This window comes from Nestor notabilis, unplaced genomic scaffold (assembly GCF_000696875.1).
Source record: "Nestor notabilis isolate BGI_N333 unplaced genomic scaffold, ASM69687v1 scaffold2447, whole genome shotgun sequence".
Taxonomy (NCBI): Eukaryota; Metazoa; Chordata; class Aves; order Psittaciformes; family Psittacidae; genus Nestor; species Nestor notabilis.
Genome location: NW_009934934.1, coordinates 174,713 through 187,034, shown reverse-complemented (window position 1 = coordinate 187,034; position 12,322 = coordinate 174,713). Strand labels below are relative to the sequence as shown.

Sequence of the window (12,322 nt, the reverse complement as noted above, 5' to 3'; positions counted from 1 at the left end):
TCCTAAAGACTGCCAAGAAGCTCCACAGCTCCCGAGATTTGCCTAACAGACAGCAGGATGTATTTATTACTGGTATGCAGTCTTTACTTACACGTAATAAGATCTACTTTCAAATCTACATGAGGGAAATCACCAAAAAGACAGGCTTGTGACTGGAGTGAAAAATTGGCTTACTGATTCCTGACTATCTCACAGATAGAGCATCTCAGGTCCTTAGATACTAGTCATCTAGGCAAGATATACAGCCTGGAGATTCACTGCTACATTACTTGTGTCTGGAAGCTCTGTACACTATAACCCAAATATCAATCCCTTTCTTTTGGGTACACTACTTAAGTAATTTCAGTCAGAAGCAGTTCTGGATTTGCACATATATTTGGTAGGAGAGCATAACGTTATATTTTCCTATTGAAGTATGCATTTGCACGACCAAATAATAAAACAAAACAGAAAACATTGTCATAGAATCAGCAGATGTCAAATTAGTTGCTAGTCTTACTCAAGAAATACTTGATATCATTAATTTAAGCAGGTTTTTAAAGCCTATTAAATAGGTGTTAAGAGTAAGAATTAAACCGAAGTACCTAAGGAGAGAAATTTTGCCAAGACGTGGCCCCATGCACAGAAAACTAGTCTTAATGACTTCCATGACATGATTTTCTTTTAAGTTAGGCAAGACACGTAAACCAAATGATTTTTTCTGACATGCACTTACTGCTATATAATTTATATTACTTTTCAAAGTAAAAATACTGTAACTTGCGTTTCTCTTGAAAGATAAGGGCAATTTATACATATTTTAGCAATATTTGGATGCCACCTTGCTAAATCGTTGCTGAATTTGTTACCTCGACTGGCTATTCTCTGAAGCTATGATTTTATATAGAAAATCATGTACTCAGGGAACAAAACAAGATCCACAGAATTTTAAACCAAGGATTATGAACTGTCTGTGTAATGGGCCACATTTATACTTTACCGTAAATATGTCTCAATAATTTTCCTAAGTGCACTTTCACAAACTGGTGTGTAAATACACCTGACACACAATATACACACTTCCTTCCTGCTTAACGTGAGCAGGGAATCTAGATGTCCGTGCTGTTGCAGAAACATTGCCCTACAGAGTTCACAACATTAAGGCACGATTTGCTTTGATACGTTAAAGTGGATTTGTTCAATTTTCTACCGAACTCCTCATTGTTTCCCATTTACCAGCTTACTCTGAATCTGTAATCCCAGAAGTGAAAACTCTGAAACACTTCTGCTACAATGTGCACCATTACCTTCATAAATGGCATGCTAGAGCAACTTCTGTGCAGTGGTAATTTATGGAACTTAGATTTTAAATTGAAATTAGATGGCATATCCTAGGGGAAAACCCATAGGATAACAAATACATATGAAATGGAGCCTTGGATATAAATTATTCAGGGAGCTTTGTCACATAGTAATATAGCAACTCCAGCCTTATACAGAGTGCTTAACTACAGTTGCGAAATGATGGTGGCAGAAAAATCAGGTCTTAAAGAGAGGCAGATCTACATACTCTGGGTGTTGGAGAAGCTCCTAATTAACTGTTAATATTAAGCCATCCTATGCTGGCTTGGTGGCAGCAGCAGAGCAATTTCTGGGCAGCCAGCCCACGGTCGACACACCATGGTGGCCGGGCACAGCTCTCATTCCATCTCACTGCTCTGAAGGAGGATGATGCCTAAAGCAGCAATTCTGTCACAGCCACAAAATTAAACTTTGCCTGCACTGCTGGGGAGCTGTGAGACATCCTGGTCTGAACAATTCATTAGGTAGGCAGACGTGAGCTAAGAACATGAGACATGCTCGTGCACCCAGGCCAGCGTGCTGCTGCGGTCAGTGACACCGGGAGCGGCAGGTTAAGGAAAGCATGCGAGTATGGCTCTTTCCTGGGGTCCGTTCTCCCTGTACTCTACCAGCGTCCATAATCATTCTATAGGGGATGTTGGAGGGCACATCTATTGTTCTCTTTTGTATCTACTTAATATTTAGACCTTTTGCCCATGAATGTCTCTAATATCTTCTTGAATCTGCCTTATACTGCCTGTCAACCCAGTCTCCCGTAGCAATGAATTCTGGAAGTTTCCTACCCACTGTGCAAAAACTTACTTACTTTTATCTGTCTTACACTGATCTCCTAGCAGTGGCAATGAATATTGCAGGATATGGTAAGTAACATTTCTGCATATTATAACCTTGTTGTAAGTTATGATGGCCTTGTACTTAGTAGGCTTTTCTCTCTCCCTCTTTCTCTAAATTTGATAACTTCTGAGATTATTGGCAGGAAAAAAAATATCACAAGAAAAAAGGGTAAAGGAACCATAAATTCAGAGCATATTGGCTACTCCTTGATAATTGCTTTAATACCTTCATTGTTCAAAGCACAAATGTAGCTGCAATATTGATGGGGAAGCTTTCGTTCTGTGACACAAAGCACAGAGAAGTGTGGATTCCCCATAGTTTACTCTATTGAATCATGTCCATGGGTGCAGATCCAAGCAGAGGTCCTTTATCTTACCCAACATTTTGAAATGGTTCTGGCTCAACTGGGGTATATATAGGTTTGACATTCTAAAACACATGACAAATACGTACACTGCTAATATTGCACATTTTTCTCCACTGCATACATCTCCAATATTGCAGAATTTCAGCTTTTCTTCACATACTAAAGAGTTGCCAGAATGCTGTCTAATACTGCGTGAACTGGAATGAAGAGGGCATCCCTGCGCCTTGCATTTGTGCTTACTTCTAGTTGAATCACACCAGTCTAATACCCATTTTTCTCAGACAATCTTGAAAACATCTTTCTTGGAGCACTATAGCTATAAAGTCAGAATGAGCACTGTGGCCACTAATGCAATTGCGTGTTACTACCTTCACACATTTCATGACACAAACAAGCTCACTGACCTGCTCTGTACTAACAGGAGCATGCAGCCTGCTAGTACCAATGCAGTTACCCAAAGAACAAGTCTGTCCTCCCTTTTTTCCCCCCATATTGGATGAGAGGTGCTTTCGTATATCCCTGGTTTAATCCCTCCCATGTGGATGTGGTTAAGTGGAAATGAGCTGCGCTACCACTGAGATGCTTCATTGGGTTGGGGGAGGTAGCAGAATTGAAGCACCAAGATGCTGTTTTCTTCCCTAAAACACAGCTCTGCTTCTGGCTTACCTAGTTTAATTTGCTCCCAGTGTGACACCTTTTAAAACAAAACCAAACAAATGAAGCATGCTGTACTGCAGAAATGATTTCAAAGACACAGCTCAACTGTGACAGCCCATGCTATTTCTTTGGCTGGTACACACTGCTTTTACTGATTTGGCTTTGCACACAGCTGCCACAGTGGCACTATCACGACTGCATTAAATGGGAAGAAGCAGAGATACTAATCCCAAGCATACTAAACATCTTGAAGTACAACCAATGACTTCTCTGCAAGCACCCCACAAGAAATTTGACCTCTATACTTTCCCTGAAGAACTGCTAAATGGGCTTAGATTTTGGTACAAGCTACATTTAATCCTAGTAGAAAGGCCCAGAAACAAAAGGGAACTGGTTTTGAGTAAATGGTTTTCTTAGCTGTCTTGATGTTACCCTCAAAACCTGACATAAAAAGCAACGGCATTTGGTATTCTTTCCCAGGCAAACTCAAATGGGACTGTGATGAGGGTATCAAAAAACAGGCATCATGTTCCAGGATGATTCATGTTTTGCATTGTGGAACAGAAGTTTTCTTGCAAGGAACTTAACACAGAATTGATAAATAAAGCAAAATTATTCTCTAATCCTGAGGCTAAGAAACCTTTTCTTCTAAAAGAAGTCAGAGAGAAAGGTAGGGGCCAACTGGAATGTGTTAGGAAAAGAAAAAAAGCTGTTTTAAAAACCACAGTCAGATTTGATTAGAAAACAAACACGTAGGCACAGATTTACCTTTTCAACAAGTGCTTATGTAACATGAAAGTCAACAGTTACTACTTAAGTCCACATTAATAATTTTCATAATCCAGACCTTTAAAGTTACACAGTAGTATTTTAAAACAAAGTTGTCCATTTTCCATCACTTTCTTTGCCTTTAACCAAAGGACTGTGATGTTGAAGTCCTTTCCTATAAACCTCCCTTTTAGCAATATCGTTCTATCTAACCATTATATTTATCTTAACTTAGCCTTCATTTAAAAATAATACGTAGGTCTCTTGTATCACCTCTTTTCTCTGAACAAAGTGAATTTAAGCAATGCAATCCATTCTCACTTGAAAGTTCTTGGGTCTATTCATTTTTGTTGCCCTTTTCTGATTTCTGTGTACAGAAAGGTCATGTACAAAGCGTTCTTCACTGAGACCTTAGTAAACATCACTTAGATAACTTACTGGCCTGTAATACTAGCACAGGAATTTCTGCAAGATCACACTCCAAACCCCCCCAAAACAATAACAATAAAAAAATCCAGCACTGATTTTTTCATTCTCGGTCCCTCTGGGTATCTAAACACCCTGTCAAAAATTTTGTAGCCAGTGTGGGTAAAAATTAGGAAGATGGAAGAAGGATTTGTGGAGCACTAACGAGACACATAAATCCATTATTTTGAGTACGTCCCTCTTAATCAATGCCTTTTACTTTTCCAAACAGAGGCACACTCGTATTCTCTGAAGTCCATAAAAACATAATCTAGCAGATACACTCAAATGAGTAATGGAAAAGGTAGCACCACATTTATCAGAGCGTTTTTTGTTGACATCCTGGCGCAATGTTAAAAGTCATCTAAGGGAATGTTTGCTTCATTAATTTGAAACCTACAGTTTCTCTGTATCGAGAATCTGGGGTTTTAGCTTTGTCAGTTAATCATCCAGTTGAAAGTTTAAATCCTGAGGGAACCTCTTGTTTATCTAAAGTCTCAGTCTGATGAGTCATATTGGGATGAGCTGGTTTGGGACCATTTCATCTATCAAAAAATATCAATATCCACAGTTGCTAGCCTTTCATAAAAGGCTTGGATAGATGAGCTTTATTTTATGAGATAAGAACTCGCAGTGATTCTGCAGTTCTGCAAAGCTTGAGTAACCTTCACAGAGTGTTTTTCTCCCTAGAAAAAGTAGTCAAGAATATCCTAAGTATGTTTTATGAAGTTCTCCTTTTTTTTTAAGAGGGAAGCTTTGAACATCAGAATCTGCTATTATATTCCTCTCAGCAGACATAACGTAGCCTCAGAATATTTATGGTTCCCTATCCCAATGTTTTTAAAATGGTTAAGGATTAACTTACCAACATATGTTAAAAACGAGTTGGCAACAAAATACAGAATTCCACTTTTTGTATCATAAAAATTTGACAGGAATTCACAGCTATAATGTGGAAGACAGTTGCAGTATATTATGTCCTTGAAAAAGTTGCTTAAATGACAAAGAAGTGTCAGGAATCTCAAATGGTGTTAGTATTCATCATTTACAGAGAAAAAGAGAACACCAAAAAAATAGGGAAAAGGAAAAAAAAAAAAGATAGCAGAAAAGGGAAGAAAACAACCAAACCAAACAAGAAAAACCCCAAACTCCTTCATCCTTTACCTTCTGTCCTGGATACACAGTTAAAGCCTTTCTTCTGTCCACCACACACACTTGGGTACTAGGTCTCCCTGCCTGCAGCTTGCTTGGGATAAATCAGGCAGTCCTCTCACCTTCAGGCTGGCTTACTGGATTACAGTTGCTAACCATGTTGATATGATTACTAAATTTGCAGCTGAAAGTCCTTTCCCTCAGCAGCCCGTGGCAGCGACTGATTAAAGTGACTCAAGAAGAGTCTTTTCAAAGCAAAGGCTTTTATTCTTTTACCTAAAGATATATATAGATTGCTAAGGGGTACAAGAGTATTTTTTTCAGAGTCATATTTCCCCCTACACTCTAATCTTTTCATGCGATCAATTTTAAGGGCCCTTTCAGGTCAGTTCATAAACACCTTTGCCTGTAAGAACCTGACTGTTCTCTTTCTACCATAATTCTCTTTCCTTCTGTGCCTCCATTTCATTGGCCTCATAAGCCATTTCTCTGTCTCCTTCAGTACCTTTGGAGTCTAGGATGCCCTTTGATCTAAGGCTTTCAGCCCCTAACACAGCTGTGTAAATGCTGCTGGTCAGTGTCTGAACAGCTTTTTCCCAGTTGATACCAACCCATTTTAATGTTAACTTCTTGGAAACTATTTACCTGTAGTTTTTCCCTTTGTCTTTCGTGCATTTCTTGTGTCCTCCCCTCCCCGATATTTTTTGTGTTAGTCATTTTCAAGAAGGCAAAGCAATATCAAACAAATATCCCAAAAAGTGCATAATCCATATGTATATGTGTGTGTATATGTATGAAGTTTCCTACCTAAATCCAGTATTATTCACAAATCTTCCCAAAGCAGTATAAAAAACCCTGCTGTGAATAACAGTTTGGATATTGGCTTTCTCATAGTCATGAGACAGATCAACAAAAGCAGTTATATGAAATCAGAAGATACCTTATGAGTGAATTGCATCAGAAATACCCCTTGTAGAGATAGACAAAAAGATTGTCTCAAAAAACAACCCCAACTTTGTGAGGGAGATGCCACAGGGATGTGGTCCAGAATTCAATATAAATAAACCCAAACCCCATTGCTACATGGAGGCAGATGCAGGGGAGTCCTCTAAGCTTGCTCACAAAGCACCACTCTACCTAAGGTAAGCTTAATGCAGCAGGAAAAGAGGACACAAAACTGATGTGGTCACTGCTGTGGGTAATGCACTACTCTTCCAATTATCCGTATTAGAAGCAAACAAGTAGTTCAGAGAACTATAATTCATTATCAGTAGTCACTGTGTGCGTCATGGAGAAGCAGTGTTTCGTCAGGGTGAGTTAGTTTGGTTGTGCCAGCATTTCAGCCCTTCAGCTTTGAAGGAAATGAAAATTCAGAGAGCTCCATCTTGCATATACACAGATGTTCGCAGTGAAAATAGAAGAATCTTGTGTTTATACCCTCCACCTTCCTGACACAAACTAAGATTAAAAACACTGCGTGTTTCCTAAGGGACTGTTGATTTTCTCCACCCTTTCTCTTGGGCATATGACTCTGCTACTTCCTCAGTCAGCAAGTGGGAGCACTGCAGATGTGCCAATTTTAATGTGCTTTCATAGCAGAGAACAGTAAATGCCTTCAGCTTCCTGGTCTTTGTAGTGCCCATTCTATAACCTCACCTTCTGGAGTTCCATTTTCCCCACACCTCTCCCACATTTGTCACATACTCCATCTACTTTCAAACTTTTGGTGCCTCATTTCATCCCCCCCTCCAAATATTTTTGCTTCCTCTGAATCTGACCAAATTCCCAAACAACGGATTGGACATTTCTATGCCTTTATACTTTCTCAAGTCTTCAGATGTTTCCACACCAGGCAGGCAATTACTCCCATGAAAGGCAAAATTTGCTGAACTGCTTTATTTCTGCCTTCCATCAGTTATGAATGTAGAAACACAAAATGAAGGAGGGAGAAAGAGTTCTGCCGTATTTCCAAACTCTCAAGGCCAGACCATCACTTTGCAGCAAATGGAACTGAAGAACACAGGCACACTGATGCATACCATAAACAAAAAGGTAAACCTCTTTTAAATACATATCAAAAGGTCAGGGAATAGGCACTGACTTCATTTTTTTTCAGTTTCATGCTATTTATATTTCTGGATATTTTAATGCATTTTTTTTTGTACTTCAAATCAAATTGCCTAGTATTTTAGAACATTTTTAGCAGCCAGCTATTAACCGCACTTTTTTATATGTATTTTAATGTCTGAGGCTCAAAACACCTTAAGTTCAGAGGAAACACTGTAACCTCTACAGCTTACAAACAGCTTTCATAAAAAAGTGCACTTTAAAATCTGTCTGCAAAAAACAACGGGATATATGGCTATACTGTTCATTTTGTATTGCCAGTTTATAAATAATTTATATTTCTTTTAAATTTTAACCAGGGGAAAAAAAAAAAGTCCTCTACAGAAGTGTAACATCTTTCATAAGATTCCTGAGGCTAAAAAGGCAGAAGAGGTGTAAGCCAGAATAGCAGCAGGAAAGAAGGTAAAAAAACCCTCCAAAACCAACCAACCAAAAAAAAACAACCACCCTATTAAAAGATCTGATGTAATGAATCCTGCCTTACTATTTGGGGAATGGAGGCTTTGTGGAAGTGACCACCACCATCAGCTAACTGACACCAGCTCAAGGGCAAAGTATTAGGTAATACTTTGCAGGAAGTATCTGCCTGGAATTGACCACAGATTAGATAAGGTGTTTTCCAATTTCTCTAAAGTAGCAAAGATGCTGTTTTTGTATCAGAAGTCTTGTATTGAAGGCCGGATATGGACAGACTGCACAACAAGGAACTGGTCAGGTAGATGCACGATGTATTGTCCGCCACGCAGTTTAACAGCTCTCACAGGTAACAGGTAAGATATCCCTAATGACATATCAAGAAATAAAAAAGCAAGTGACAGCCTTGCTTTTAGGAGATTGTGCAAGAAAGAGAAGGGAGAGAGACCTTCTCCATAAAGCACATCTCACTGCTGCAGGCAGAGGGGGAAGGCAGACTCAGTGAAGCCACGACCTCATCTGGAGAATGGAGAGTCAGCAGTGCCCAAGCTTCAGACTGATGGCCAGGTAATCTCACACAGGGAGAGAAGTGAGCTCCAGTCAGGGCTACAGTGACATTATTGCAGTCAGGGGAATGGGCAAAAGAGGAAGCAAAGAAACAGCGATGCCCAGACAGGTCCTTTTAAATTCTGGAGTTGAAAGTACTCTGGATCAGTACTGGAGCACATTGATAATATACGCCCTTCGCCCTGTTCTGCCTGGGCTTAGTGCCATATATTGATGTGCAAATTTGCACATCAATAAAAAGAAAGACAAAACTCTTTCCTTTCAGCCTCATAAACTAAGACTTACACCTTCAGGTGGGGGTGGGTGGAGAAGGAGAGGAGAAACTATATACAGATAAAGTGAATGTAAAGAATAATTGTCATACGTTGCTTACACGTTTTATTGCTGCTCCTAGGGGCTTTTTATTTTCTGTCAGAGTACAGCTGAGATGATAAATGGCATGTGAGAATTTCATTCCTATGAAAAATTATTGATTAAACATAGAAATCATAACGGCCAGGTTTCATTATAGTTTTAGTTCTATAGGTTTCTAATTATGTAGTCTGTGTTCAAACAGCTAAGTCTTTGGGCTTCTTATGCTGCTGTTTACACCTTGTTGATTCCTTCTTAACCTTTAAGAGCTATTGAGAAATTAGTAGATTATTCTTTTTCATCAACTGTAAGTAAAGTGTGACTATAAGAACAAAGGATGATAGAAACTGCAGTGGATTAAATGGACAATATCTGAGAAAAATGCATTTCAAAGTCATGCAAATGTCAGCAGTATTAAGATAATATGGTGCTCAAGTGGATGCATCAGAATGGCTGCTGGAATTACTGGGATTAACCAGGAACTATGCTCCTAATGTTAATGAAGTACTGCTGAGAACAGGAAAGCAGCAGCAAAGCATAATGATAGGATGTGCACACCTTAGTTACTATGCATTTCACAGAACAGAGGAAAATAACATCTTCTCAACCGGCATGTCTTCAGATCCATTTTTAACACTGCATTTCTTCATACAAGTTTAAAAGCATACTGCATCCCCAGCCAGGGCAACAGGAGCTGGGGAAAACACCAATTTATCAGCAATAACAGAATAATAGCAGAAAGAACTTTACCACCACTTATTTTAAATGTTTTATGTTTTCACATTATAGGATTAAAAAATGTGTGTTTTCTGAAACTAGCTTGTCTTACATAGGCTAATCTGAAGTGCCACATAGAGATAATGGTGGAGACTGCAAGAAAGAGGCAACAGGAGGTAAGTACTGCACTGCGTTATCAGTTCCCTCTTCTCTTTTTCCTTGATCAACATTTTGTCTGTTGGTGATATCCCCACTGCCAGTTGAGGCCCAAAGGGTGTATCAAGGTCTTAATGAGCAAAGATTATTATGAGAGGCTTTTTTCCTTTGATGAATCTGGATTTTACACTGCTGAGATATTTCAACTGAGACACTGCTGGATATTCACATGCATAACTTGCATTGGTTTCAGTGAGAGCTGTGTCCCAACACTCATAAGAAACTCTGTCTCTGTTATTACAGTAAACTGAGAAATCTCATCTAAGAAAAACCAGCTCCATCTTTTGAACTAAGGTCAAATGCTTGCTGGCACTAGAGTCATGAGGAAAACACAGAGTAGCTGATTCGCTTCTGCTTTTTCCATTAAGTAAGCAGTTGAAAATCTCATTCACAGTTACTTGCTTGTCCAAATACTACTTGTTTAAAATCATTTGCTGTTCATGTTGGCACAGCCAAGGAGAACTCTCAAGAAACTAAAATTCTTTCTTGCACTTGAGGTGCAGTGACAACACCTGGAGAGCTGATAAAAGTACCAGTGCTGCAACTTGAATGACAAGCAAGCACTGTACAAAGTCTTCAGTAACAACCCTCATTAACCAAGGTATGAGCTTCCTGACTTTCAATGCATGTAAAAACATCACGAAGTTTGGGAGAGGTAGCAAATATCCTCTTTGCACCAGATAAGAAACCTTTAGTAATAAGAGCTATAACAGCAACAACTCTAAGATTTTTAGTTGAATCATGGGTTCTTCTCAGCAAGTAACCAAATGTTTGTTGGTATTTATAACAGCTACAGGAGCACCAAAGGAATGTGAATACACCATAAAATTTTTGCACCTCAGTTATATTTTTTCACAAATGTCAAAAAAGCTGATGTAGAAGCACAATGTATTAAATTATAACCAATAATAAAATGCTTCATGCTTTCAAGATACTATAATGAAATCTTAACAACGATAGACTAGGAACTTATGATTATTTATATTTCAGAGCTAAGTCCTATACTGTGGACTGTATCTATTTCTTTTACATCTAAAAATAACTTATGAAATAGTAATATGACAAAGGGGGGGGGGTGGAAAAGGAGGCAAACATTATTTACTTACAGGAGTTTGCTTTTCTTCTCACAAATGTATCATTATCTCCAGACAGAGGAGACTGCTTTAGTTCACACAAACTTCTCTCACACAGAAAATTATTCATTAGTACTTTCATGGTAATGATTTTAGCACTGTAAAAGAGATATTCTCAAGCTCTGAATGGAATCCAGCTCCATTAACATCTGGTCTTAGCAAGTTGCCATAGTCTATGTTCAATGCTTAAGAACACAGGAACAGATACACTGGATCAGACTAAAATTTCAGCTAGCCCAGTGCTTTATCTCCAACACCAGGGAAAAGCAGATGTCTAGGGAACAGGCCAAGCACAGATGTTGCCTCCACAAGCACTCCTCTGACCTACAACTATTTCAGGCACTTCTGACACCAAGCACAGTTTAAAACTATTCTGTAAGCCTTAGGGATGTGTCTTCCCATGAACTTAGGCAGTTTTCCCTCAAACTACCACGAATATTTACCATCTGCCATATCCACTGACAACAAACTGCCAAAGCTTACTGGTCACTGTATGAAAAATGGCATCCTTGCATTGTGACAAAACTTACTAGCTTAGTTTACCTTTAAACATTAGTACTTGAAGAGAAAGAACCAACAATCCCTAAAAACTCTCTCTTTGCCATTTACAGTTCTGGAAACATCTGGGCACGTTTTCTCTGCCCTTTAAGGAACTCCAATATAAGATAGGATTTTTCCCTCTGCAAAAGGGATTCCCCCAGATTTTTTTTTCAGATGGCTGGTAACTCTAGTACTTTCTATAGTTTTGACTATTTATAAAGCCCAGACATCAGTTCTATAGACTTGCACATTCTGGAATCTCCCCTGAAGCCCTGTTGCCCCAAGTTAGCAAGGTGTTTTTAAGCATAAAGTTTCCTGTCACTGTTCAGAATTCATCAGTCTCATCCTTGAATTCCCTTTGAATGCCGGGGTGAAACCATCTGGTCCTGCTGACATGTTACTGCTCGTTTTGCCTGTTCATTCCACAACCTCCTCCATAACCCATTTAAGACAATTCTGCTGATAAGCACCTCAGAAAAAAGGGAATCTGTAACACACCCAGTTTCTCCCACAGTAAATACAAATTCATCTGGCTTCCCCTTATACTTTGATCCTTGGCTGATCCTAGAAATGTACTGAGACACTTCGTGATATATTTCAAGAAAGATTAACTATTACTTTCAATTTCCTTTGCTAGCTGCCTAACACCCCCCCTTTTCTTTTTTCCTTTCTT

At 38.9% G+C, this 12,322-nt stretch overlaps 1 protein-coding gene across 1 annotated transcript in view; it reads right to left on the bottom strand.

The window, feature by feature from the left end:
• CADM2 (cell adhesion molecule 2) overlaps positions 1-12,322 on the bottom strand; it is a gene marked incomplete at its 5' end in the record, with an annotated part of 173,812 nt that overhangs the window by 64,676 nt on the left and 96,814 nt on the right. The gene's annotated exons all lie outside the window — the stretch shown is intronic.